A 23904-nucleotide genomic window follows, 5' to 3' on the forward strand; every position below is an offset into this window, starting at 1 on the left:
AGCTCCTAGGAACTGATATTTCAAAGAGCCACCAAGATGTTAAGCATAAATTAAGTAAAATGCAAGACCAGGGTAAGAAGCTTGTCATGATTCATGCATGCATGCTTTTAAAGTTAGCCAGGGTGCTGTCTAACAAACTTGCCTAGGGCTCACTAGGCTGGGTGGAGCAGGGTCAGGGTAGGGAGGCTTGATTGGGGTAAACAGAAGACAGCCACTCATGTGCTGTCTGGCCCAGCGTTTGTGCTACACTAGCAGAATGGAGTCAGTGTGACAGAGGCAGTCGGGCTAAGATACTCAGTGCCTGCTCTTTTGTAGACTCTCATCCTAGGGGTGCTATATGGTTTGATTTACAATTTGCCTTTGATTACTGACCCCATTCAGTGCAATTAAAGGTTAACTTGTAGAAGACTGATAAACTGAAGCAATTCTGTTGGCTAGAGATGATAAACCTTGAAGTATAAGTTTTATTGGCCTGAAGGACATTAACCAGTTTTGTACCTAAGTCAGCATTTTTATTTTATCATTTTTTTTCCTTTCAGCCAGTATCAGCTTGGCCAAGACCCTAATTAATGTGATGTCTAAACCTTTGATAGATGCTCACTGCCTGTGTATGTTGAGAGTCATGTCTTTAACTTTCCAGACTCTCTGCTTTGATATAAATTACTTGCATTTGGCCAATGAGTATATGAGCATTTCAGAATGGCCCTCAGAGCCCTTTCAGTGGAAGTACTGTGTGAGGGTAGGAGGTGGGAGAGCTCAGGTTGGTAGAGTGGTAGAAGGCAACTCAATTTGGACAGCTGTAACACACCGGAGACGTATAACAGACATAGGGAAATATATGATTTCCCAGTCACAAGACTGAGCAGGACAGAAGCAGAGGGTTTCATTCATTGGTGAACATTTGTGATTTATGCCTGATAGGAAGGAGGGGGCAGACTGAAACCAGGAGCTTAAAGTAGAACCTAAGAAGTCAGAGAGGAACAAGGGACAGTCTCAGGGATACGTTTATGAGGTGGGATGATAGCACACCTCAAGAGCAGAGGTGAGCACGGGAAAGGATTTAGGGTGTGGCATGAAGAACCTGGGTCACTATATAGGAGACCTACACATCATTACTGATCAGCCAATAGTTAAGGAGCTTGGGCATTTGATCATTCACTTTGAAAATATATGTTTAGTATGGAGAGATAGCCAGGGAGATTAGAACACTTTCTTTGAAAGCAGGAAGGACAGATTTCAGATCCTATCACTGATATAAGTTGGGCACAGTCTTTGCACACGGGTAACCCACTCCCTCTGTGCCCCCAAATCCACCCCCATACAGAGCAGGGTGGGGACAGGAGGATCATGGTGTGGGGGGGAATCTCTGTCAGTCTAGCTGAATAACCTGAGCTGTAGGTTCAGTAGGAGATCATGTCTCAAAGAAAGAAGGCAGAGAGTGATAGAGAGGAATACCGGATACCCTCTTCTGGGTTTTGCACGTGTGACATATCACACACACACACACACACACACACACACACACACACACACACACACTCCCCACCTCTTAACACAAGCGTTGTGTTTTTAAAGTAAGTACATCTTCACCACCCACTTAGGCATGATTCTAGGTGTAGAGATCTGGTAGTGAACACACGAGACAGCTGTCCATGGTATTTTGGAGGATTTTATGACAAATACTAGAGTAAAAGAAGTATGGGTCATGAACAGAGGTGGTGCAGGAGGGTTGCCACTTCATGAACCTTCTCCAACAAAGTCATATGTGTGTGTCTAGAGATCAAGGGAACTAGGTCACTTGTGAGGACATCTCAGACAAATCCTTGAGCTAGCTCTGAAGGCACTTGGAAGTTTGAGCAGAGGTTGGTGAGAAAAGATCCAGACTTCACAGAGATTCCATCATAGGTCATGAGAGTTGCCTGATGGTCCAGGCAAGTGGATGATGGTGTCTTGGAGAAGGGGGGGTTGATGATCTAGAGGATGGAAGATGATGATTTTATCTGAGACCAGAGAAGGTATGGTACCAGGGGATGTGGCCAGGTGCAAGTCCTGAAGATGTAAAAGCTGATCCTTAGGATTCACTGATGGGGTAGGGAGGTCTTTCTATCATGGCGATGGAAATGTCAAGGGGGTTCACAGGGTTAGGAGCCTGGGAGACCCCTCACCCAATTTACAGATCAAGGGGTAAAAGGCAGGGAGGAGGAGGCTCCTCAGGGAGAGTATACTGAAGTTATGCCCTAGAACACTCCCCATTGGAGTCATGAGGGGAAAGGGAGACTAGTGGGACTCTAGAGAACAATCAGTGGGGTGGGGTTGGGGTGGATCAGGAAGCCATAATCCTATGGTGGGATGAGAGTCTCTCTGAAGTGTGGTTAAGGGAGGTCACAGCCCAGCTTAGGCTTAAATGTCATCAGAGCACAAATAAGAGCTGTTCCGGAAGAATGTGAAAAGGAAGGATGGCGGGAAAGGGAGGATACAGGAGGGGCCAAGAACTGACTGGCTATGAACTGGAGTGATTTATGAGTGTACATGAAGGGCAGGAAGGCCCACTTGTGACATCAAGGGACTTTAGAGCAGCTCTGTGCTGCTAGGAGTGGTAGGAAGAACATGGCAGGGTAGGGGGAGTAGGACACCTTCACAGGCTTGAGTGCTCCTGAGGTGGGTAGACATTTTGAAAGCTCTGAGTCTCTACCATGTTTAAGGTAACCTCCAAAGCACAGACTGGGAGGGGGAAAAAGAGTTACAATAGGGGGCTTCATCACTCTTGCATGAATGTTTATTTAGAATGAGCATCACTGGAGCTGAAGAGACAATCCAGATGGTAAGAGCAATTGTCATGCAATTGTGAGGAGTCCTATCAAGCATATACAGGACCTGATTCCTTATTTTGGCCCCTGCACATGGATAGGTGTGTGCACCTGCATGTGTAAACACACACACACACACACACACACACACACACACACACACACACACAATCATACCTCTAATCCCCAAAACAAATAACAAAATAAGCATTCATCAAATCATGAGAAGTGATGATGCAAGCAAGGCTTTCTTTGAATCAGGATGATGGCCTTGCCAAGTAGACCTCCTCAGTTAGCTCTTTGTCCCTCCCTGGTAGGTCCCACTCATGAGTCTGAGAGGTAAGGCACTGTTGCCAGGTACCATGTGATTTCCCATATCCACAGACACTTTTTAAAAGACACAATTTCAACTGTGGCAAAGGAGAAGTCACACTATCTGGAGAGAAGTCTAATCAAGTGTCAGATGACAGAATTTATATGCCAGGGGAAGGGGTAGGGTCCACCAGCCAGTTCTCCCTCTCTCCCACATTCGAGGGCTGTTCCTAGTCCCTGAAAGGAGCCATCAGACAAGGCCAGATGTTCTGGGGGGTGGGGGGTGCGTGTCACCAACTCTTGAGGCAAAAGATCAGGCATCTGCTTTGTGGAGGCAAATGGTGGGGCTGGGGCAAGCACAGTCCCTGGCTGAATGCAAATCCTGTCACTTCTATTCCTGGGTCTGAAGACAGAGGTCTCTTCACATCCTACAGCAGGTTGTGGGTACTGTGTGTCTGCCTGGCTTTCATCGTGGGGTCTACTACCTGGCATCCATCCTCACAAAGCAAATGAGCAACCCATTGGAAACAAACTCAGCCCCATCTCAAGGTATGTCTGGGCTTCAACCTGACAATATGCTCTTTCAATTCTATTTTTCTTTAAACCTCACCAAATTTCATGTGTATTTATGAATATACGGTTACTGCCAAATTCCTGGCAATTTATTCATATTCAAAACTCCCAGCTGTGGTGAGAGGAGGGTACATTTTTCAAGATGGAAAGAAATTATTTTCCCAATATATCAAAAATATGTCCCACTTTATGGCCACATATCTGATATCAAAGTGTGAGGAAGGAAGGCTGGAGGAGGAGGTCTGGGGATGTAGTTTTCTTTGGAGGTGGGGGAGGCTGACCTCTCTGTGGTGCTCGTTGGACCATAGATGTAAGGGAAGCGATAGATAGAGTACTCACACTTGCTTATAAGGTAACTAACTCTCTTAGCAGGTCATCGCCCCTCAGCCTAACCAATGGAGGTTTGGTTTGGGAGATTCTCTGGAAGATTCTGGCTGAGTGTAAAAAAAAGTTGATTGGACACAGATAACAAGAATGAGCATGCTCAGGGGTGGTGGTCGCCCAACCTAATGCCACAGAGAGAAGCAGAGCTAAAGTTCAGGCTCATCGGCAGAACCCACATGGTAGAGGGCAAGAACTGACTCCCACCAGGTAAGTTGTCCTCTGGTTTCTACTTGTGCTCTTTAGCATGTTCATATGCTCCCCGCAGCCCCAAACAACTTTTAAAAAAAGATTATTTAAAGGGGACTGGAGCAATGGCTCAGTGGTAAAGAGCACTTGCTGCTCTTCCAGAGGACCTGGGTTCAATGCCCTGTACTCACAAGGTGACTTTCAACTCTTGTAACAGGAATCCAACATCCTCTTCTGGTCTTGACTGTACCAGGAATGCATGTGCACAGGCATTTATGCAAGAAAAACACCTATACACATAAGATAATGATATCTTGGCTTCTCTATTCAGGCCTCTGTAACATCTCAAAAGATTCTTAAATAAACAAGCACAACAAAGAACCAGAATTCTGGAGTTATCAGGCTCAGTGTGACACCTTGCTCCATCACTCTATGTGAGATCTTAGACCTCTCATAGTCACAGCATCTGAATTCATGAGGCCTCCATATGAAATCACTACATGTCAGCACTGCTGGGGTGGGGGATGTTGTAAGACAATGGCTGCAGGAGACAAAGAGGCAGCTTAGCAGGTAAGGGTACCTGGTTGCTTTTCAGAGAAACAAAGTTTGATTACCAGCACCCACATGGCAGCTTATAACCGTCTGAAACTCTGATCCCAGAGAATCCAATGTCCTTCTTGGGTACTGCACGCAAGTGATGAAAACAGACACAAATGCAGGCAAAACAACCATATAAATAAACGAGACATTCAAAAACATTTTAAAAAGACAGTGACTGCAGAGGCCTGAATAGAGAAGCCAAGCACGCTTTCCACCAGGTCAGCTTTCACAGCAAGGGTGACATCATGCACAGCAATGCTTTATGTGCTTACACATCAGAGGAGAAAAGGATCTTAGTGGGCCAGAGCCTTCCAGACGCAGAGGAAGAGAGTCTAGTAAAGTCTTTGAGGTGGATCTTGGAGAGCTGCTAGTTCTTAGATGGTAGAGGATTCTTAAGGCAATAGAGATGCCTTGGACATAGACAGATATTAAAAATGTCCATGGGATTTAAAACAGTACATAGATCAGCCTGGGCGGCAGCAGACTTTCCTATGAGGATAAGAGGAGTACATACTAGAAAGGTAAGTACCCAGCTAGGAAAGATCATGGTTACCAAACTCAGGGTGTTAGCAGTGCTTTCATGGGCAATGCTTTTGAGCACTGAAGTGGGAGGAAAACCTGTATATGAGAGATGTCCATTGTATTGGCTGGTTTTGTGTTAACCTGACACAAGCTAGAATCATCAGAGAGGAAGGAACATCAGTTGAGTAAAGGTCTCCATGAGATCCATCTATAAGGCATTTTCTCAGTTCATGATCAATTGGGAAGGGCCCAGCCCATTGTGGGTGGTACCATTCTAAGCTGCTGGCTCTGGATTCTATAAGAAAGCATGGAACACAGGGCCCCCAATGAAGGAGCTAGAGAAAGTACCCAAGGAGCTAAAGGGGTCTGCAACCCTATAGGGGGAACAATAATATGAACTAACCAGTAGCCCCCAGAGCTTCTGTCTCTAGTTGCATATGTATCAGAAGATGGCCTAGTCGGCCATCAATGGGAGGAGAGGCCCTTGGTCTTGTGAAGGTTATATGCTCCAGTACAGAGGAATGCCAGGGCCAGGAAGCAGGAGTTGGGGAGCTGGGTGGGGGGGAGGGTATAGGTGGACTTTCGGAGAGGAAACTAGGAAAGGGGATAGCATTTGAAATGCAAATGAAGAAAATACCTAATAAAACCCCCCTAACATTAAAAGAAAGAAAGACAGAAAGAAAGTTGAGGAAGCCAGGGGAAGCAAGCAAGTAAGCAAGCACCCCTCCATGGTTTCTGCATCAGCTCCTGCCTCCAGGATCCTTTCCTGACTACCTTCAATAATAAACAGAGATATGGAAGTGTAGGCCAGATGAGCCCCTTTATCCCCAACTTGATGTTTGCTTATGGTTTTTCATCACAGCAATAGAAATCCTAGCTAAGACACCACAAAGGTGGGTTTTATGAGAGGAGTTATGATCTTCAAAAAGAAAAATTCAGCTCCTAGCTTGGGTCTGTGACTGTGGCTTTCTTTAGAAGCATGGTCGTTAGAGATGTAGCCAAACTAAGATGTGGTTCATACTAGGGGAGTGTCCAACTGTTCTTTGACATAGACACCCAACAATGAAAACCATATGAAGTCACAGAAGGGACGCATGGATGACGGGCACATGACAATGGAGGCAGAGAGTGGAGTAATGCAAGCCTAGATATACCTAGAAATGTCAGAAGCCACTGGTATCTGCAACAAGCCAGGGAGGTTCTACCTTCGTGTCTCCAAACCCAGCCCTGCTGGAAATCCCAAGCCTTTGACTGTAGATTTCTAACTTTCTGAACTGTAAAAGAATTAAGTATGAGCTCATTTGTGTTCCCTCTGTCTCCATCTCATTCCCTGTGTATGTATATGTGTGTATGCATACATGTTCCTCCTCCCCACCCGTGTGTGTGTGTGTGTGTGTGTGTGTGTGTGTGTGTGAATGTATGCAGAGGCCAGAGTTAAACCTTGAGTATCTTCTCCACTATCTACTTTGTTTTTTGAGATAGCCGTTCTTTTTTACCTGGAACTGGTTGTTTAGGTTAGCCTGTGATCTCCAGTGATGCAACTATCTCTGCCACACCCAAACCACCCAATTAACCAGTGCTGGGATCATGAGCATATACCTGTCTTTTCTGTGTGGCCTAGCAATCATTTTATTTACTGGGTTATCAAGTCCAGTAGTGCTCAGTATGTTGATATGCCAGATCCCAGAAATGACCGAACATGACATGGGAAGGAAGAATAGTAGTATAAGGACTTGGATGTATGAAACATGTGTTCTACTTATAGTTCTATTGCTATGTCAAAGTATCCTGATACAAAGCAACATAGAGCAGGACCAATTCTAGGTTGTAGCCCATTAATGAGAGCAAGCTGAGGCAAGAACTCAAGGCAGCTAGTCACATAATATCTCCAGTCAAGACCAGAGAATAAGGAATGCACCCACACTGCTTGCTTGCTTGTGCTATTGGGCTTAGTGTCCAGCTAGTTTATTTACACGAGGCCCAGCCCATGAAGCAGTGCAGTCCACTTTCAGAGTGGGTCTTCCCATTTCATTTAACAATCAAGGTAACCCCCCACAGACATGCCCACAGGCCAATCTGCTCTTCTCATCCTCCACCATCCTCAGTTGATGAGCTGACTGATCATCTTAGGTGAGCCCAGGCTATGTCATTAAACTAACCAGCACACCAGATAAAATCTCAGTAACAAATGACAGAGTTGAGAAACTGACCTCCGAGGAAAGTAATGAGATTTGAAGGAAAGTCTAGGAAGATGGGAAAGATAGCAAGGTCAAGGAGCAGAGACCCTAGTACTCTGAACAAGACATTGGGTAGAGGCCGTTTTGCCAAAGAATGGATGGATAACTATATCTGAAATGATAGAATTCATTCAGTGGGAAAGAGGAACTTCAATCCACAGGATACAAACACTAGAGGCCAGGAACCCCAGACTTCATCTCTGGTGCATTCTGGAGACACACAAGATTGGAAAATCAAAATGTTGCAAACATCTTGGCTGGGAGGTTCTTTCAGTGGCAGGAGACCCAACCTCATGAGGGGAATGTGCCCCAAGCCTTCCAAGTGGGTTAGAGCTGTCGGTACCTGCGGAAAGCTTTTTCTTCAACTTGGGATCACTAGAAATATAAACAAGGCACACCATAATTGTTGGTTAATTTGTTTCCAGTGAATTGGTTCCAGATTCAGGCTTTCCCCATTATTGCCACTCTTACATCTTCTGGTGCGCTGTGAAGTTCATCAAACTATAATTTTGTATATGCTTAATGACTACCCAATGACATTAGAGAGTCTGGAAAGGTTCCTTTCTCATTTTGAGATATCCCACCCCATAATCCAAGGGCCTAGAAACCCCAAAGTGCTTGAGTTCTTCTTCATGCCTCCCTCCCTGTCTCCCTTCAACCAGAAGAAAAATAAAAAGTCCACTTCCCAGTCAGAATAATTGCCACAGTGGAGAAGAGATATTTTTAAAAACTTTCTCCCCAAATTACAGATCTGAGATAATGACAAGAGTAAAATTGTAGTTTCAAGCCTGAAGCAAAATCCGTCAACGAAAAACACAAGCCACTCACACCATGCAATTTTCTTGGGTCCAACAGGCATGAAATGCACTCTGCTACAATGGAAGTCTCATCATCACTTAACTGTCTCAGGACTCAAGTGGCTTCAGGTTGTACAAGGTCCCCAAATTACCCCAGGTTCACAGAATTCTGCCTTGAACTTCTATTAAAGTTCCAATTGAGAGCTGATCCTCGGGCTGCTGCAGAGAAAACTGTGTCTCTCTATTTGAGACACGTGCCTTCATTTGCCATTGGTGGGGTAGGTAGGCTACAGAAGACATGGACTCTAAGTTCTCATGAGCTTCCTCTAAGGAAGCATCTTTCATGAAAATTAGGGTGGCCAAAAATGCACTATGTTGATTAAGTGAAGAGAAAAAAGATGCACAGTAATAGAGATGGGGTGGGGCTTGTTACTGAGGCAGGGGCCACGTAGAATTTCCATTTCAAAATTCAAGGTTTTTTATTTGTTTGTTTGTTTGTTTTTAACTTTGAAACTAAACAAGAATGTGGATTTCACGTAACTTATGGGCATCATATTAGTGTCTTTTCTTTTGAAAGAAGGAACTAGAAAGCATTGTTTATTTAATATGCATATTAATAAGCCATATGCCTCCTTTCCAGCATCTAATATGCAGAAGGATTACATTGTGAGGGAGAAAAATACCTTGGTTCAATTGTAACAAAAATAATATTTAAGGTAAATACTGCAACAGACGTTTTAACTTTATTTCATAAAATCGAGTAGGGTGGAATTCCTATGGAATGTAGGTGCCTTGGCCAAGAAAAATTATATTTTACAGATCTCAGACGTCCTTTTTGAACAAATATAGAAACGTAAACACCAGGAAACACAGAAGTCAGTGAGAAAACAATGGTTTAGGAGTAAACTCTACCCAAGAACCCAGCACCACTTCACTCAGCAACTGTCCCTCTTCAGACAAGAAATCTTGTCTTATAAACACACCCCAAGTATCCTTTACTTACTCGACAGGATCTGACTAAACATCTTTTGAGGTAAAAATTTCCTTCCTATTCCCAAATTCCTCAGAAACTTCTGGGCAGATTTCTAAAAAAAGATATTTCATAACTGTGGGCCGTAAGAGGGTGTGACCCAAAGAGACCACACCCTTGCTACAACTGCTTTTAGATCTTCCCTTGGGGGGTCTCACTATTACAGGAACCTTACTGTCTGTGGAGGTCTGTTTTTGGAAAATTGGAGGAAGTCAGACTTGGGGTGTGTGTGTGTGTGTGTGTGTGTGAGAGAGAGAGAGAGAGAGAGAGAGAGAGAGAGAGAGAGAGAGAGGAAGAGAGAGAGAGAGAGAGAGAGAGAGAGAGAGAGAGAGAGAGAGAGAGGGGGGGGGGGGGGAGGAAGAGAGAGACAGATCATTTTTAGTCTCTTCAGATGTCTTCAGTCCACTCAAAAATCCACCCAAGACCTAAAGGACTTCTGTGGCAAATTCTCCTGTGTAGCAACAGTCAACACAAGGGTGCCAGTGAGGAGAGTGTGACTGCCAAGCTTCAGCTGCCACTCCCTCCCTAATTACACATGGAAGCGCCACCTTTCACCATGGAAGTAGATCATGGCAGATCCCTATCCTTGGTGAATGGATATGCCATGGAACTTTCTGGAGAAAGATTTTCTTTCCTAAATAATCAAACAAGGCAAGAGAGGAAACACAACTTCTTTCCTTTAAAAAGTTAAGACATTTAATATTTTGATATTGCACATTGCTGTGATACTCGAAAGTGCAGTCAGCAGCTGTGAGTGAGAGATGAAAACCAAACAAGATCACTATGAGCCTCCACGTTGATCAGGTGACATTCAGATGTTAACCAGAGTTAGCAATGCTGGGCCTGCCTGTCTAGATGAGGTAACTTCCTGTTGGCAACGCTCCTTGGATTGGGTACTCTGCTATTGGGACACAGGGGCCCGCTTCTTGTGCTGTCTTCATAGGTGGAAGTCCTCTGGAAATGTTCTTACCCTTCAAGTCTTAGTCAGTGGTCAGCTTGGAGGAACCTCACTTGGGCTCCTCTGGGGGAAGCTAGCTACCTTTCCCATGGTACCCTGTACACCATTCATCTTAGCACTCAGTTCCTCAAGTAACTGTTCTCTTCCTAACAGGATTAGCCAGAGAACCTATGGTGCCTGGGGCAGACACTTAATACGACACTTCTCTCTTCATCGTGTATTAGGGATTTGAGATGAGGGCAGAACATTAAAGCAGCCACAGGGCCCTACAGCTGCTTAGCGCCTTCATGAAGTCTGTGTTGCTTCTAGGAGAGAGAGAGCAATTCTCACCCCTCCCCCATCCTATGGCAATAAGCTTTGTCCCTAGACTTAATGGGAACTTAGTGGGGATAACAGAATACAGGATAACTTCCAAACACAACACCACAAACAAATCTTCAAAGCAGGGAACTAACTAACAAATGGAAAAGCTAGTTCTCTGAAGAAGAAAAAGACACGAAAAAGGGCTGAATATCCTGAGCCATCAGGGAAATCCCTGTAAATTAGAACTGCTTTTAGATTCTGTCTCACCTGGGTTAGAATGGCTATCATTAAAAAAGAACAATAAAAACCAAATCCCAAATGCTGGAGAGGATGTGGGAAAAGACAATGCCCTTATTTGACACCAGTGAGAGTGTAACCTGGTACAGCCATTAGAGAAATCAGTATGGAGAATCCTTGAAAAATTAAAAATCAAGCTACCATCTGGCCCAGCTATGTCACTCCTGAGCATATTCCCAGAGGACTGTGAGTCCTACCAGAGAGACCTATACATTGTGTTCATTGTTTCACGAGTCACAGTAGTAAGGAAATCAAGTCACCCTAGATGTTCATCAATAAGTGAGTATATAATGGAAATTTCCAGAAACTTGAATAGACCTGGAAATTATTTTCCTATTAAGGGACACAGAGCAAATATGTTATGCTTTTCTAGACTCACAGTCTTTGTCATACTTAACTTCCAAATGGCCATCATAGAGTTAAGGCAGCTATAGATAATATGGAAACATACTAGCATGTCTTTGTTTCAATAAAACTTTATTCACAGCAGCAGGTGGCCCTGGCTAAGAGGCATTTGTTTACTGACCACTGGACTAGAGTGAAGCCTGAATGTGAACGTGCGCACAGACCTTCTGAGGCCTCTATGGAAATACAGTGCTAGAGTCAGCAGTAGAGGGATATTACAGCCCGAGCTTGGGTGATAGCAAGTCCCCAGGTAACACAGATGCTGTTGGCCATGGTTGCACTTTGACAGCACATAGGCAAGACTGAAAATACTAGAGAGAGCTGCAGAGCAGGCTCACAGAATCCATGAGAAGGGCTAAACCCTGACCCGTATGGAGCCCAGACTCAAAGAGGGATCTGCTTTGCTGACGACTGTACACTTAGTTCCTACTGTGGTGTTGCCATGCTTAAGTATACATCCATAATTCAATTCAGCACAGGGCTCAATAAACATTTGCTAAATGATTCTTGGGGACACAAGCCCCCAAGGTTGGATATGATTTCTTATACCTCTGACTTATAGGCTCTTGGAGGAAAAAAAACCTCTCGTACTAAAGATTTTAAATATGTGCTCATTGACTGTCCTTAAAGATGGCCTACTAAACACGGTTCTGTTTTTGTACCCATGACATGAATGTTCTGGTCTCAGTGGTCTCTCTTTGTGTTTCTTTCCCCTTTTGCTGGCGACACAGCCTCACTTCTTGTGGATTAGATAGGTCTGATCATATCTTCCATCACAGGTATGGGGCACGAGGGCCAAATTAGGCCCAAAGGATGTTGATTTCCTAGTCATAGAGGTGGCTCAATGGCAAGTCATTTGGAAGCCTCCCTTTCTTTTCCTTGCATTTAGCCAGGCTTCCAGGTGATAATGGATATTTAAAGTCTTCTTGCCCATCATATTCAACTAGAGAGAAGGGGCCCTGAATGCATTCTAAGATGCATGTCTGGCCACACCTGAAGCAAGGTGTTTCTTTTCCTTGTAGTAGATTGCATTAATTTTTTTGTCACTTGGCATAAAAAAGAAGTCACATTTTTATATGATTTTTATCCTTTATTTTTAAATGTTTGTTCTTTCATTGAAAGTAGATTCTTTTTTTTCCTTCATACAATATATCCTGATTATAGTTTTCCCTTCCTCTACTCCTCCCAGTTCCTGCTCACATCTTCCCACTCTGGATCTATTCCCTTTCTGTCTCTCATTAGTAAAGAATAGGTTAGGCTTGAAGATATGTCTCAGTGGTTAAGAACATTGGCTGCTCTTCCAAAGGTCCTGAGTTCAATTCCCAGCAACCCCATGGTGGCTTAAACCATCTATAATGAGTTCTGATGCCCACTTCTGGCATACAGATAAGGTATTCATATACATAATAAAAAATAAATACAATTTTAAAAAGAAAAGAACAGGCTTCTAAGAGATAACATCCAAGCATGACAAAATAAGATATAGTAAGATGAAACAAAAATTGTCATATCAAAGTTGTATATGACAAACCAACAGGAGAAAAAAGGGTCCCAAGCACTCTTATCTCTGGCATAAGAGTCAGAGATCCAGTTATTCTCACAGTCAGGAATCCCATATATGCTAGGGCAATTATGGCATAGAACTTGTGCCAACCAATGTCTGATTTGACCCAAGGCCTATTCCGTGAGAAGAAGCCCACACCTGACACTGCGTGGGTAAGGAAGAATCAGACACCTAGGGGAAAATTAATACCATTGGTCTAGAACATATCAATAAAATGATTCCTAATGATATTCTCCTGTACTCATAGATCAGTGCCTTCTCCAGTCATCTTTAGAGAGGCTTCCTCTGACAGCAGATGGGAATAGATACAGAGACCCAGAGCCAGACACTATGCAGAGTGGTCTCCATCAAATACCTCCTCTCAGAGCTCAGGTAATCCCATAGAAGAAGAGGTAGAAAGAGTGTAAGAGTCAGAGGGGCCAGAAGACATCATGAGAACAAGGTCCTCTGACTCAACTAAGCATCTAAGCATATGAGTTCACAGAGAATGAAGCAGCAAGCACAGGGCCTACATAGCACCAGGTTGTCTGTATCTATGTTGTAGCTATTAGCTTAGTATTTTTGGTGGGACAGCTGATTTTTTAGTGTATCCAGTTTTATGTTGAGGTCCTTGATCCACTTGGACTTGAGTTTTGTGCAGGATCTATTTGCATTTTTCTATATGTAGATATCCAGTTAAACCAGCACCGTGTGATGCTTTCCTTTTTCCATTGTATGGTTTTGGCTTCTTTATCAAAAATCAAGTGTCCCTAGGTGTGTAGGTTTGTTTCTGGGTCTTTGATTCAATTCTACTGAGCAATGTGTCTGTTTCTGTACCAATACCATGTATTTTTAAAATCATTATTGCTCTGTATGTACAGCTTGATATCAAGGGATGGTGATTCCTCCTGATGTTCTTTTAATGTCAGAATTCTTTTGGCTATCCTGGTTTTCTTATTTATTTTATTTTATGAAGTTGAGAATTGCTCATTCTATAAGAAATTGTGTTGGAATTTAAATGGGAATTGCACTGAATCTGTAGATTGCTTTTGGTAAGATAGCCATTTTCACTATGCTAATACTACCTATACATGAGCATGGGAGATCTTTCCATCTTCTGAGATCTTCTTCAACGTCTTTCTTCAGGGACTTGAAAATTTTGTCATACAGATCTTTAATTTGTTTGGTTAGAGTTACACCAAGATTTTTATATTATTCATGGCTATTAGAAAGTGAGAAATACCTTGGAACACATTGATACAGGAGACAATTTTCTGAACAGAACACCAATGGCTCAGGCTCTAAGATCAACAATTGATAAATGGGACCTCATGAAGCCTAAAAGTTTCTGTAAGGCAAAGGACACTGCACTGTCAATAGGAATGGCAGCCTATAGACTGGGAAAGGATCTTCACAAACCTAACAGAAAGTTAATATGTAAAATTTATAAAGAACTCAAGAAGTTAGACACCAACAACCCAAATAACCCAGTTTAAAAATGGGCTACAGAGCTAAACAGAATTTTCAACAGAGTAATCTCAATTGGCTCAATTGGCTGAGAAGCACTTAAAGAAATATCCAAAGTCCTTTGTCAGCAGGTTAAATGCAAATCAAAATAACTCTGAGATTCCATCATACACTGGTCAGAATGGTAAGGATCAAAAACTCAAGTGATAGCACATGCCAGCCAGGATGTGGAACAAGGGGAACACTTCTCCACTATTGGTGGGAGTACAAACTTTTATAACCACTTTGGAAATCAATTTGGTAGTTTCTCAGAAAACTGGGAATAGTTCTACCTCAAGACCCACACTTGGGTATATACCCAAAAGATGCTCCACTATCCCAAAAGACACTTGCTCAACTATGTTCATAGTAGCTTTACTCATAATAGCCAGAAACTGGAAACAACCTAGATATTCTTCAACTGAAGAATGGATAAAGGAAATGTGGCACATCTGTTCTATGGAATACTATTCAGCTATTTGCAGTAAATAGATGGCTCTTGAGAATCCTGAGTGAGGTAAACTAGTCCCAAAAGAACATGCCTGGTATATACTCACTTATAAATAGATATTAGCCATAAAATACAGGATACCCATGCTATACTCCACAGACCCAAAGAAGCTAAACAAGAAGGAATGCCCAAGGGAGGACGCTTGACTCTCACTTAGAAAGGGGTAGAAAATAGTCATAAGAGGAAGATGGAGGGAGGGAAGTAGGTGGGAGAGAAGATGTGTAGGGAAATGGGGGGGGCATTCAGGATCAGGTGTGGGGAGAGACAGAATGGATGGCCAGATGGTAATGAGAATGAATGGAAAGGTACAATTGAATGGGGGTGAGAAGGTGGGGTGCATCTCTAGGATATAACAGAGACTTGAGATAAGAGAGGTGTCCAATAATCAGTCAGGGTGACCTTAGCTATGCATTATTGCATTGGGGATATGAAACCTGAAGAGGCCTCCAGGAACCAGATAGACAGGAACCCCAGTGAAGTGATAGGGATACCAACCCACCCACATTACCTTTGACCTAAAATTTATCCTGTCTACAAAAAAATGCAGGGATGGGGGATGGAACAGAGACTGAGGGAATGGCCAACTAATAACCAGCCCAGCTTGAGACCCACCCCATGGGCAATCACCAATCCCTGACACTATTAGTAATACTGTTATACTTGCAGACAAAAGTCAAGCATGGCTGGCTGTCCCCGAGAGGCTCCACCCAGCAGCTGACTCAGATGAATGCAGACACCCATAGCAAAACAGTGAATGCAGCTTGGGGCCTCCCATGAAAGAGCATGGGAAAGGATTGAAGGCCTGAAAGGGGCACTGCACAGGAACTCCACAGGAAGACCAATAGAGTCAACTAACCTGAACCCTTGAGACTCTCAGGGATTGAACCATCAACCAAAGAACATAGCCGGGCTGGACCTAGGCCTCTCTTTACATACATAGCATATGTGCAGCTTGGTCTTCATGTGGGTCCTGAACACCTTGAGTGGGGTCTCAAAAGCTGTTGCCTGTCTGTGGGATATGTTCTTCTAACTGGGCTGACTTGTCAGGCCTCAGAGGGAGAGGGTGTGCCTAGTCCCACAGAGACTTGATGTGCCAGGGTGGGAGGATACCCAAGGGGGTCCCCACCATCTCAGAGGAGGAGAGGGGATAGGGGAAGGATTGTAGAAGGGGGTAACTGAGAGGGGGCAGTAAGAAGAATGTAAGATGAATAAATAAAAAATGAAATCAAAACAAAACAAAAGGCAAACAAACAAAAGAAAACAAAGCCCAAAGAATTCACTTTCTATAGAAAAAATAGGATGTTAGTTAAGTTCATTTCCCCAGAGTTTAACTTGTTTTATCACACCAACCCATTTTAGTAGGATGGCAAAAGACCTCATCCGGTGTTGGTGATAGAGGTACAGCTGAAATGACAGAGATCTATCAAGCCCATGAACCTGTCACCACTTCTTAAAGTTCAGAGATCAGCGTTTGTATGTCAAATATGATCTATATTTCTCATAGAACAGTTTTCCAAGGCAGACTGGCTTCTGCTACACAGGTGTAGCACTTCCCACCGTGTTTTGTAGACAGAGAGCCAAAGCCCAGGCTGAGATAGCTCACCTCGGAATCTGCACCTTCTCATGGCTCTCCCCTTCCACAGGTCCATTCGGCGGGGCTGAGGCATGCCTTACACAATGGTCTGAGACCAGCTGACCAGTATCACTGGCAGGATTCCTTTGTATTGTTTTTGAGTTAATATCTTCTAAAATTTGAGATGGTCTGGCTACCAGATGATCAGAGTTTTAGACAAAACAGCATCAGAATTGGAGTCGGTTCTGCTAATGCATGCTGGTTCATACACTCATCCACATTAAAGCACACACACATCATAGTCTAAAAATGATGGTGAGAAAATGGTATTGTGACTCTCCCACAAACATCTCATGTGTCTGGGGGAAAAGTCTATCTTTTCCCAGCAGCATCTAAATAAACCAAGTCTGAACTGAACTCAAATTAAGCCTACTGTTGTGATCTCTGCTGCCCGAAGCAGTTAAGCTTTCATTTCTGGAAAAAAAAAATAGACTGTAAGAAAGCACTTCCATTCTGCAAGACAAAAACAACTTGCTCATGAAACTTATACACAGACATGGACTTCTTTCTTATCCTTTTAAAGTGTTAGCTAATACACCAGAGATGCTAAACTCCTAAATCCCCCAAAGCAGTATCCTATTAAATTCTGTGCAAAGGGACACTCCCCTGCCTAGCTTAGAGACACATTAATCCACTTTTGAAAACATTTTCAAACATAAGCATTAAAGGAAAAGTTGACTCCTTCACACTCAGCTATGGAATTGTGTAAATCATAACATGGCATGCGTAAGGAGACGCATAGTCTCCTCTCTCCAAGACACGTGCATTCAAATCAAGTGTGATTCACCACGCTGCCTGCCTGCTGTCAGAAGGGGACCCTTCTCCATTACAGGACGTTTATGTGTGTCTCCTAAGACTAAACACCAGACAATTATCAGGTCATCGGCTAGATTGCAACATTCAAAGAAAGAAACACATGAGAGTAACGCCTTGACTTCTAAGTGTGCTTCAATAGGGGATTGATTTGACTTTTCCTGACTTTGCAATTCTCTGCAGACAAAAAGCAAAAGGGTGAAGAGCACAGACTGGAAATCCCTTAGATGAACATTCTGTGGTCTGTAAGTGAGGAACAAGAGCACAAGAGAGAGAAGGGACTTTATGCCTCTTCACTGGCAGAACGCATTGCTCCCTGTTTCCAAAGATGTTAGCAGAGCTGATGTCCTTTTGACTTTAGAAACAATGAAACCCAGGAGTGCAGTAGTGGCACATACCTTGGCCCTCAAATTGGATTAATGCCACTTAACAAGTGGGAAACCATGCCTGAGACTGGAAACATAGCCAGCTACCCAAAGCTAGTAAAGCCACAGGTCTTGTAAGAGAACCTGCAGCCACTACCCTACTAAGCCAGTATAACCCCAGCCTACATTCTAAATGTTTATTCTCATACTCACAGATCAGTACATTTCTCACCCTTTGTCAATGAAAGTTCTTTTTGCAACAGGAGGATACCATTACACAAAGCCACAACCAATCAAAATGAAAACTTGTGGAGCCTAGTCTCAATTGATATATTTACCATGCAACTCCTGAACCTATGGCTAGGAGATTTATTGCAGAAGAGCTTGTGTGTGTGTGTGTGTGTGTGTGTGTGTGTAATGAGTGTTAGAACTAGAGGAAGAGAATTTGATGTGTGGCTGTATCTTCTAAAATTGCCAAAGAAGCTACAAATGTGGTTGCTTGAACATGATCTAAACAAAGAAGATGACAATAGACTGGTAAAAGTGTACTGGTCAAAGTTCAGAAAGCTTCAATATCCTAGACAAAGAGCTACAGACAACCAAGGAGTGCTAAGGGCAGGAGAAATAGGCTCCTCCAGGGAAGAGCACATCAATTAGTAGTCCAGTTCCAAATGATGAAAGCAGACTGTAAGGACATGTATCTGAGGTATGCATATGTGTATTATATACAAACACACACATTTATGCAGTATAATTTAGGTACACTGTCTGTGGAGTCAGAAATAGGATTCCCTGCAGCCTGAGTTAAAGGTGGTTGTAAGCTACCTGTCACGGGTGCTAAGAAGGAACTTGGGTCTTCTGCAAGAACAGCCGTTAGTGGCTGAGCCATCTCTCCAGTCCAAGAAGAAGAAAGTTATAACTGAAGTCTGATACTTCATGTGAAACTACATTAAAATAGTCATTAGCCAAGAGAAAATTTTCAAAAGTCCTCAGTGTGTGTTCAAGAGCTTTAATGTTCTTTCCTTCGTTTTGATGGGATGGCGGTGCCCTGTCCACTCCAGCTACACAAGCTCACTCAGCAGCTGCTTCCTGAAGCACAATTGCTCTCATGGCTGACATTTCACCAAATCTTCGGCGTTTACATTACTGTAGACGCCTTACTGATACCGGGAAGGATAATAGTCGTGTCTGTTTATTTAAACTGTTACTCAGACAGTGGTGTTTTCCCAAATTCTTGCCCCACTCATCTCCTTATCACCATCCCTTAGGAATCAGAGATTAAATTCCATAATTAATTGTTGATAAGATTATGAAAATATACAGGAACCCTTATGTGCTTTAATGTTAATAACAAGAAGTGGAAAATAGCAGACAGCTAGCATTCCAAGAAAACAGATTTTAATGTACTCGATTTTCCCCACTTGATAGCATATGCTAACTGGTTATTATCACAGAGTTGCATTTTTATATAGTGCTTCTTGATAAGAGACTCCTGCTGTTCTGAAGAACTCCATACTTCTGTCAGTTGGCTGAGAAAGGAGAAGAAGATCCTGGGAAATTTTGGAGAAGTTGCCCTCGACATTCCTCGTTTTAAATCAGTGTTTTTCAACTGCAGTTGATTTCTGTTCCCCGGGGGGACACTGGCAATATCTGGAGACCATTTTTGTTTTCCCACAATCTGGATGACAGACTGTTGGTAGAGGCCAACGATGATGCACCATCCTGTGGTGGGCATGGCAGCCTATGGGCTAGACTACCCAGCTGTACAACTAGTGATGCTCAGGCTGAGGCATCTGTGTGAACGTCACAAGCATTCGGTCTTAGTTGGACTGACTTTCCTGAAGCTCAGGTGCAATGACATTCAAGAACAAATGTCCAAAGTACAGGGCAGACATGCCACACCAGCAGTTCGTCATACAGTTACAGTAAGGAGAAATAGATGAAATTAGGTCTTCGATTTGCTATTTGATGCTAGATGATTGACCATTTGGATTAGTGGGTAGTCTTCTGGGGGACCAAACTGACACTACAAAATATGGGCAGAAGAGAATGAAGGCTCTCGGTAGGGAGAGACAGCAAAACCAGAACCATCTGAGGCACTTGGTTAAACGGTCCTTATTGCAAGGAAAGGCTAGGAAGGGCTCATTGGCACACATGCCCTCCCTGATTTATCTCCTACAGAAATCCCTGATGGGCAGGTTGGAAGAGAGTGGAATTTCCCTTCTCCTCTCCCCCTCTCCCCCATCTTTCTCAGTGATCATGCCCTCTTGTCTCTACAAATGGAGCATTCTCTCAATTATGCTCCTACTTCTTGTCAGAGGAAGACTCTCTGAGAATCAACCAGTGACAGAACACGTCTTTTCGAGGATTAATGGAACTTTTCCATTACTTATTATACTGCTGTCAAAACTGTAGCTGGGGAGAGAGCAATGCAAACCAGAATTCTAGAGGCAGGAAGAGGCTGTCAAGTCACTGTGGGGAATTTGGGCAGAGAACCAGTAGCTATTAGCCTAGAGGCGCATTGTTCATCCTTTCATTGCTTTTCAAGAATACATCCAGAAAATGTAGATGGTTCATACCTTGATAAAGATGGTGACAGTTATACAACTTGTGAAATCTTTATTGTAGGGTACCTTTCAGTATACAGCCTTGTGACACCTCTATAAAATCTGCTGGCTATGTAAACTGTTTCAAATAGATGAAGATGCACAACAATGTACCCATACAATGCCACTCCTTCCTGGCCTTAAGGGTTGTTTTTTTAGATTTTAGAAATACACAACTGTGAGAAAAATAAATCCCGGTGTCCTGTTGTCATGGAGAAAGGTGCCAGTATCCACTCTAATATCTATAACAAGAGTCTGTGTCACACATCAACTGTGAAACACGTAACAATCTTACTGGACAAGCTGTAGAGCACGAGATGGTGAGAGCCGTGCTCTGCCAGCAGCTGCTCAGGAGCTCTTCAGGAAGGGTGGTAAGAGAAACATCTGGTGACGCTCATGCAGGTTACAAGACACAGGGGATTTCAGGAAGAGATCATTAAAAACATATTGTGGGAGGAGCCTAGGGAAATGGTTCAGTGGATAAAGTGCCTGCCTCATTTTATCTTCTGGATCCTCAGAATCCAAGTCAGTGCCCAGGAGGCATGTCAGCTACCTGCAATCCCAACACTTGGATGCAAATACAAGGCAGGCCTGGGTAAGCTGGTTACCTAGTGTAGCCTGAAGCATTGAGCTCTGCCTTCAGCAAGATGCCCTGCCTTGGACAGTGATCAAGGAAGTCATCTTTGGACTTCCATATGCATCTGTACATACATATGCACCCAGACATATGCAAATACACAAGTGCATGTGTGCAATACACCCACTTGTATACACACAGACACACACACAGACACACACACACACACACACACACTTACACACCACAAGCACACAGTGTTATGTTTCATTATGTCATTTTCAAATAATTTACTTTTCTTATTTAGTAAATTCCCAGCCTCTCCATATTACTCTTTATATCTATTCTTCCACCATCTCTCTCTCTCTCTCTCTCTCTCTCTCTCTCTCTCTCTCTCTCTCTCTCTCTCTTTCTCTCTCTATCTCTCTCTCTCTCTCTCTCTCACACACACACACACACACACGGCTTTTGTCATATCCCATACCCACCAAACTCCTTCTTCCCAACAAATCTCTCTCTTACTCATGCCTTTCGCTTCTGCGCCCACTGTACTTAATTAGGGCTGCCTGCAGGAGCATGGCCGTGGGGTTATTTACTGGAGCAAGGGCAACTTACCAGTGACTACATCCCTGAGAAATATGACCCACCTCTCCTTCCCTAGCAATCCTTAACTGCTTATAGCTTTTCAGGGAAGGGCGTGGCCTTATGAGTTCCTCCCTCATCCCTGATGGAATGTCGATGGACACAGTCTTGTGCAGGCCCTATCCAAATAGCCACTGATGGTATGAACTTGTGTGTGCACCACCAATGTCATGTCCAGAAGATGACATTCTCAGTACTCTTTTTCCATTCTCTGGCTCTTACATTCTTTCTGCCCCCATTTCCATCATGTCCTTGGCTTAAGGGAAGGATGGTAATAGAGCTCGCGTGATATGAAAGTAGGAAGGGAAAGTGGGCATGAAAGGGTGGGAACTGGACTGGAGGAGAGGATTGACCAAAACAAGGATGAGTGAAATGCTACCAGGAGACCTACTAGTTTATAAGATAATGTTAAAACATAGTTTCAAAAGAGTTTGGAGAGAGCTACTTTCCATGGTGAATAATGCTGCTCCCAGAAGCCATAAGTTATTTAACAAGAACACCAGTGCCAGGTATGGGATAACTCCTTATGAATCGTTAGTTTGGAGACCCCCCCATCCCCCCAAATAATACAGGTTACTGGTATTGCTCTTGCTTTCCTACCATAACTAGATGATAAGTCTCCTACTGTTGTAGACCGCACATGTAGGACATGGAGAAATCAAGTGGAACTGAGCTTGGAGCTTTCTCCCTGCTGGCTGGCTTTCAGAGTGCTGGGAGGTGCTACATGCAGGCTTCTGGGGTCAGAAACTCACCAACAATCTTACTCAGTTATGAACTCTGTACTCTGTAAGTTACAATATCAACCATTCAGGCAAGATGTGCCCACTGGTGTGGAGTGGCATGAATGTTATTGGGATGACCAACTACTTTCTAATTGCATTGGAGGAGAAAGAATCTATTCCTAGAACAGCAAGCCTGGTCCAAAGCTCTTGGGTAGTGAGATCATCGGTGCTATGGTAGGAATCTACTACTACTTTGTTAAATGCACAGCATCAAATCTAGCTTTTGGCTTATAGTAAGATTTAGTATACTAGAATGAGTTGATTTATACTATGATTAGTGTTTCTCTCAGCCTTGGTTTGAGGAGTTTGTTTGCAGAGACTTATAACTGGTCAAGATGCTGAAAATGAGTGAGTACTGAGCGTCCCTCAGTCTTCACCATTAGGTCTGTCACTGTGGTGGTTTAACTATGCTTGTCCCAGGGAGTGGCACTCTTAGGATGTGTGGCCTTGTTGGAGGAAGTGTGTCTCGGTAGGCCTGGGCTGTGAGACCCTCCTCCTAGCCACATGGAAGCCAGTCTTCTCCTGTTTGCCTTTGGAACAAGATGTACAACTCTCAGTTCCTCCAGCACCATGCCTGCCTGGATGCTGCCATGCTTCCCACCATGATGATAATGAACTGAACCTCTGAATAACTAAGCCAGCCCCAATTAAATGTTCTTAATAAGAGTTGCCTTGGTCAAGGTGTCTCTTCACAGCAATGGGAACCCTAACTAAGACACTCACTGAACCTAGAGCTCACTAACTGGCTAGACTTACTATGTACTAAGCCCCAGGGGTGCTTCTGTTCTCCAACCCCAGAGAGGTCACATGACTCTAAGGCTCTAGACTCAGGCCCTCATGTTTTTTCAGCAACTGCTTTACTGACTGAGTTATCTCCCCAGTGTCTCACTTTTCTTTCTTTCTTCCTTCCTTTCTTCCTTCCTTTCTTTCTTTCTTTCTTTCTTTCTTTCTTTCTTTCTTTCTTTCTTTCTCTCTTCTCTTTCTCTTTCTCTCTTTCTCTTTCCCTCTCTCTTTATCTCTCTCTCTTTCTCTCTTCTTTCTCTTTCTTTCTCTTTCTCTCTTTCTCTTTCTTTCTCTTTCTCTCTTCTTTCTCTTTCTCTCTTCTTTCTCTCTTTCTCTTTCTCTTTTGGAATAGGATTGAATCAATTCACTCTTTTCCTGTGTATACACAGAAGGCTGCTGTGGGGTTCCATGCTCTCTTATGTCAGCCTAGCTTTGCTAATCTAATTTCATTACATTCAGTGACTGACTGAAGCACCCTCTTCACCACCAGCACTCAGATCCTTCAGGGCTTAATTGAGAGCAGCACTGATGGCAGATATGTTGATTTTTCTCAATTTTGCTCTAAATGTAGGGACAGAATTCTTTCTTAGGGTGATCACTAAACAGCAAAAATAGGTGCTTGGAAATTATGTTCAGTTCCCCCACTAGCCTTTTGATAAGTTCCACATACACAACCAGAAAATGAGCTTACAATATTATTGAGATGCAATTCATATACTATAAAATTCCCCC

At 43.4% G+C, this 23904-nt stretch overlaps 1 protein-coding gene and 1 long non-coding RNA gene across 2 annotated transcripts in view; one reads left to right on the top strand and one right to left on the bottom strand.

The window, feature by feature from the left end:
- The window catches only part of Adam12 (a disintegrin and metallopeptidase domain 12 (meltrin alpha)), a 341899-nt gene that overhangs the window by 169265 nt on the left and 148730 nt on the right, over positions 1–23904 (bottom strand). The gene's annotated exons all lie outside the window — the stretch shown is intronic.
- Positions 21–9127, top strand: Gm51501. The gene is made up of 3 exons (XR_003946888.1): positions 21–3668; positions 4062–4283; positions 8477–9127. It is a non-coding gene; the product is annotated as a predicted gene, 51501 (long non-coding RNA).

This window comes from Mus musculus, chromosome 7 (assembly GCF_000001635.26).
Source record: "Mus musculus strain C57BL/6J chromosome 7, GRCm38.p6 C57BL/6J".
In the NCBI taxonomy this organism is placed as follows: domain Eukaryota; kingdom Metazoa; phylum Chordata; class Mammalia; order Rodentia; family Muridae; genus Mus; species Mus musculus.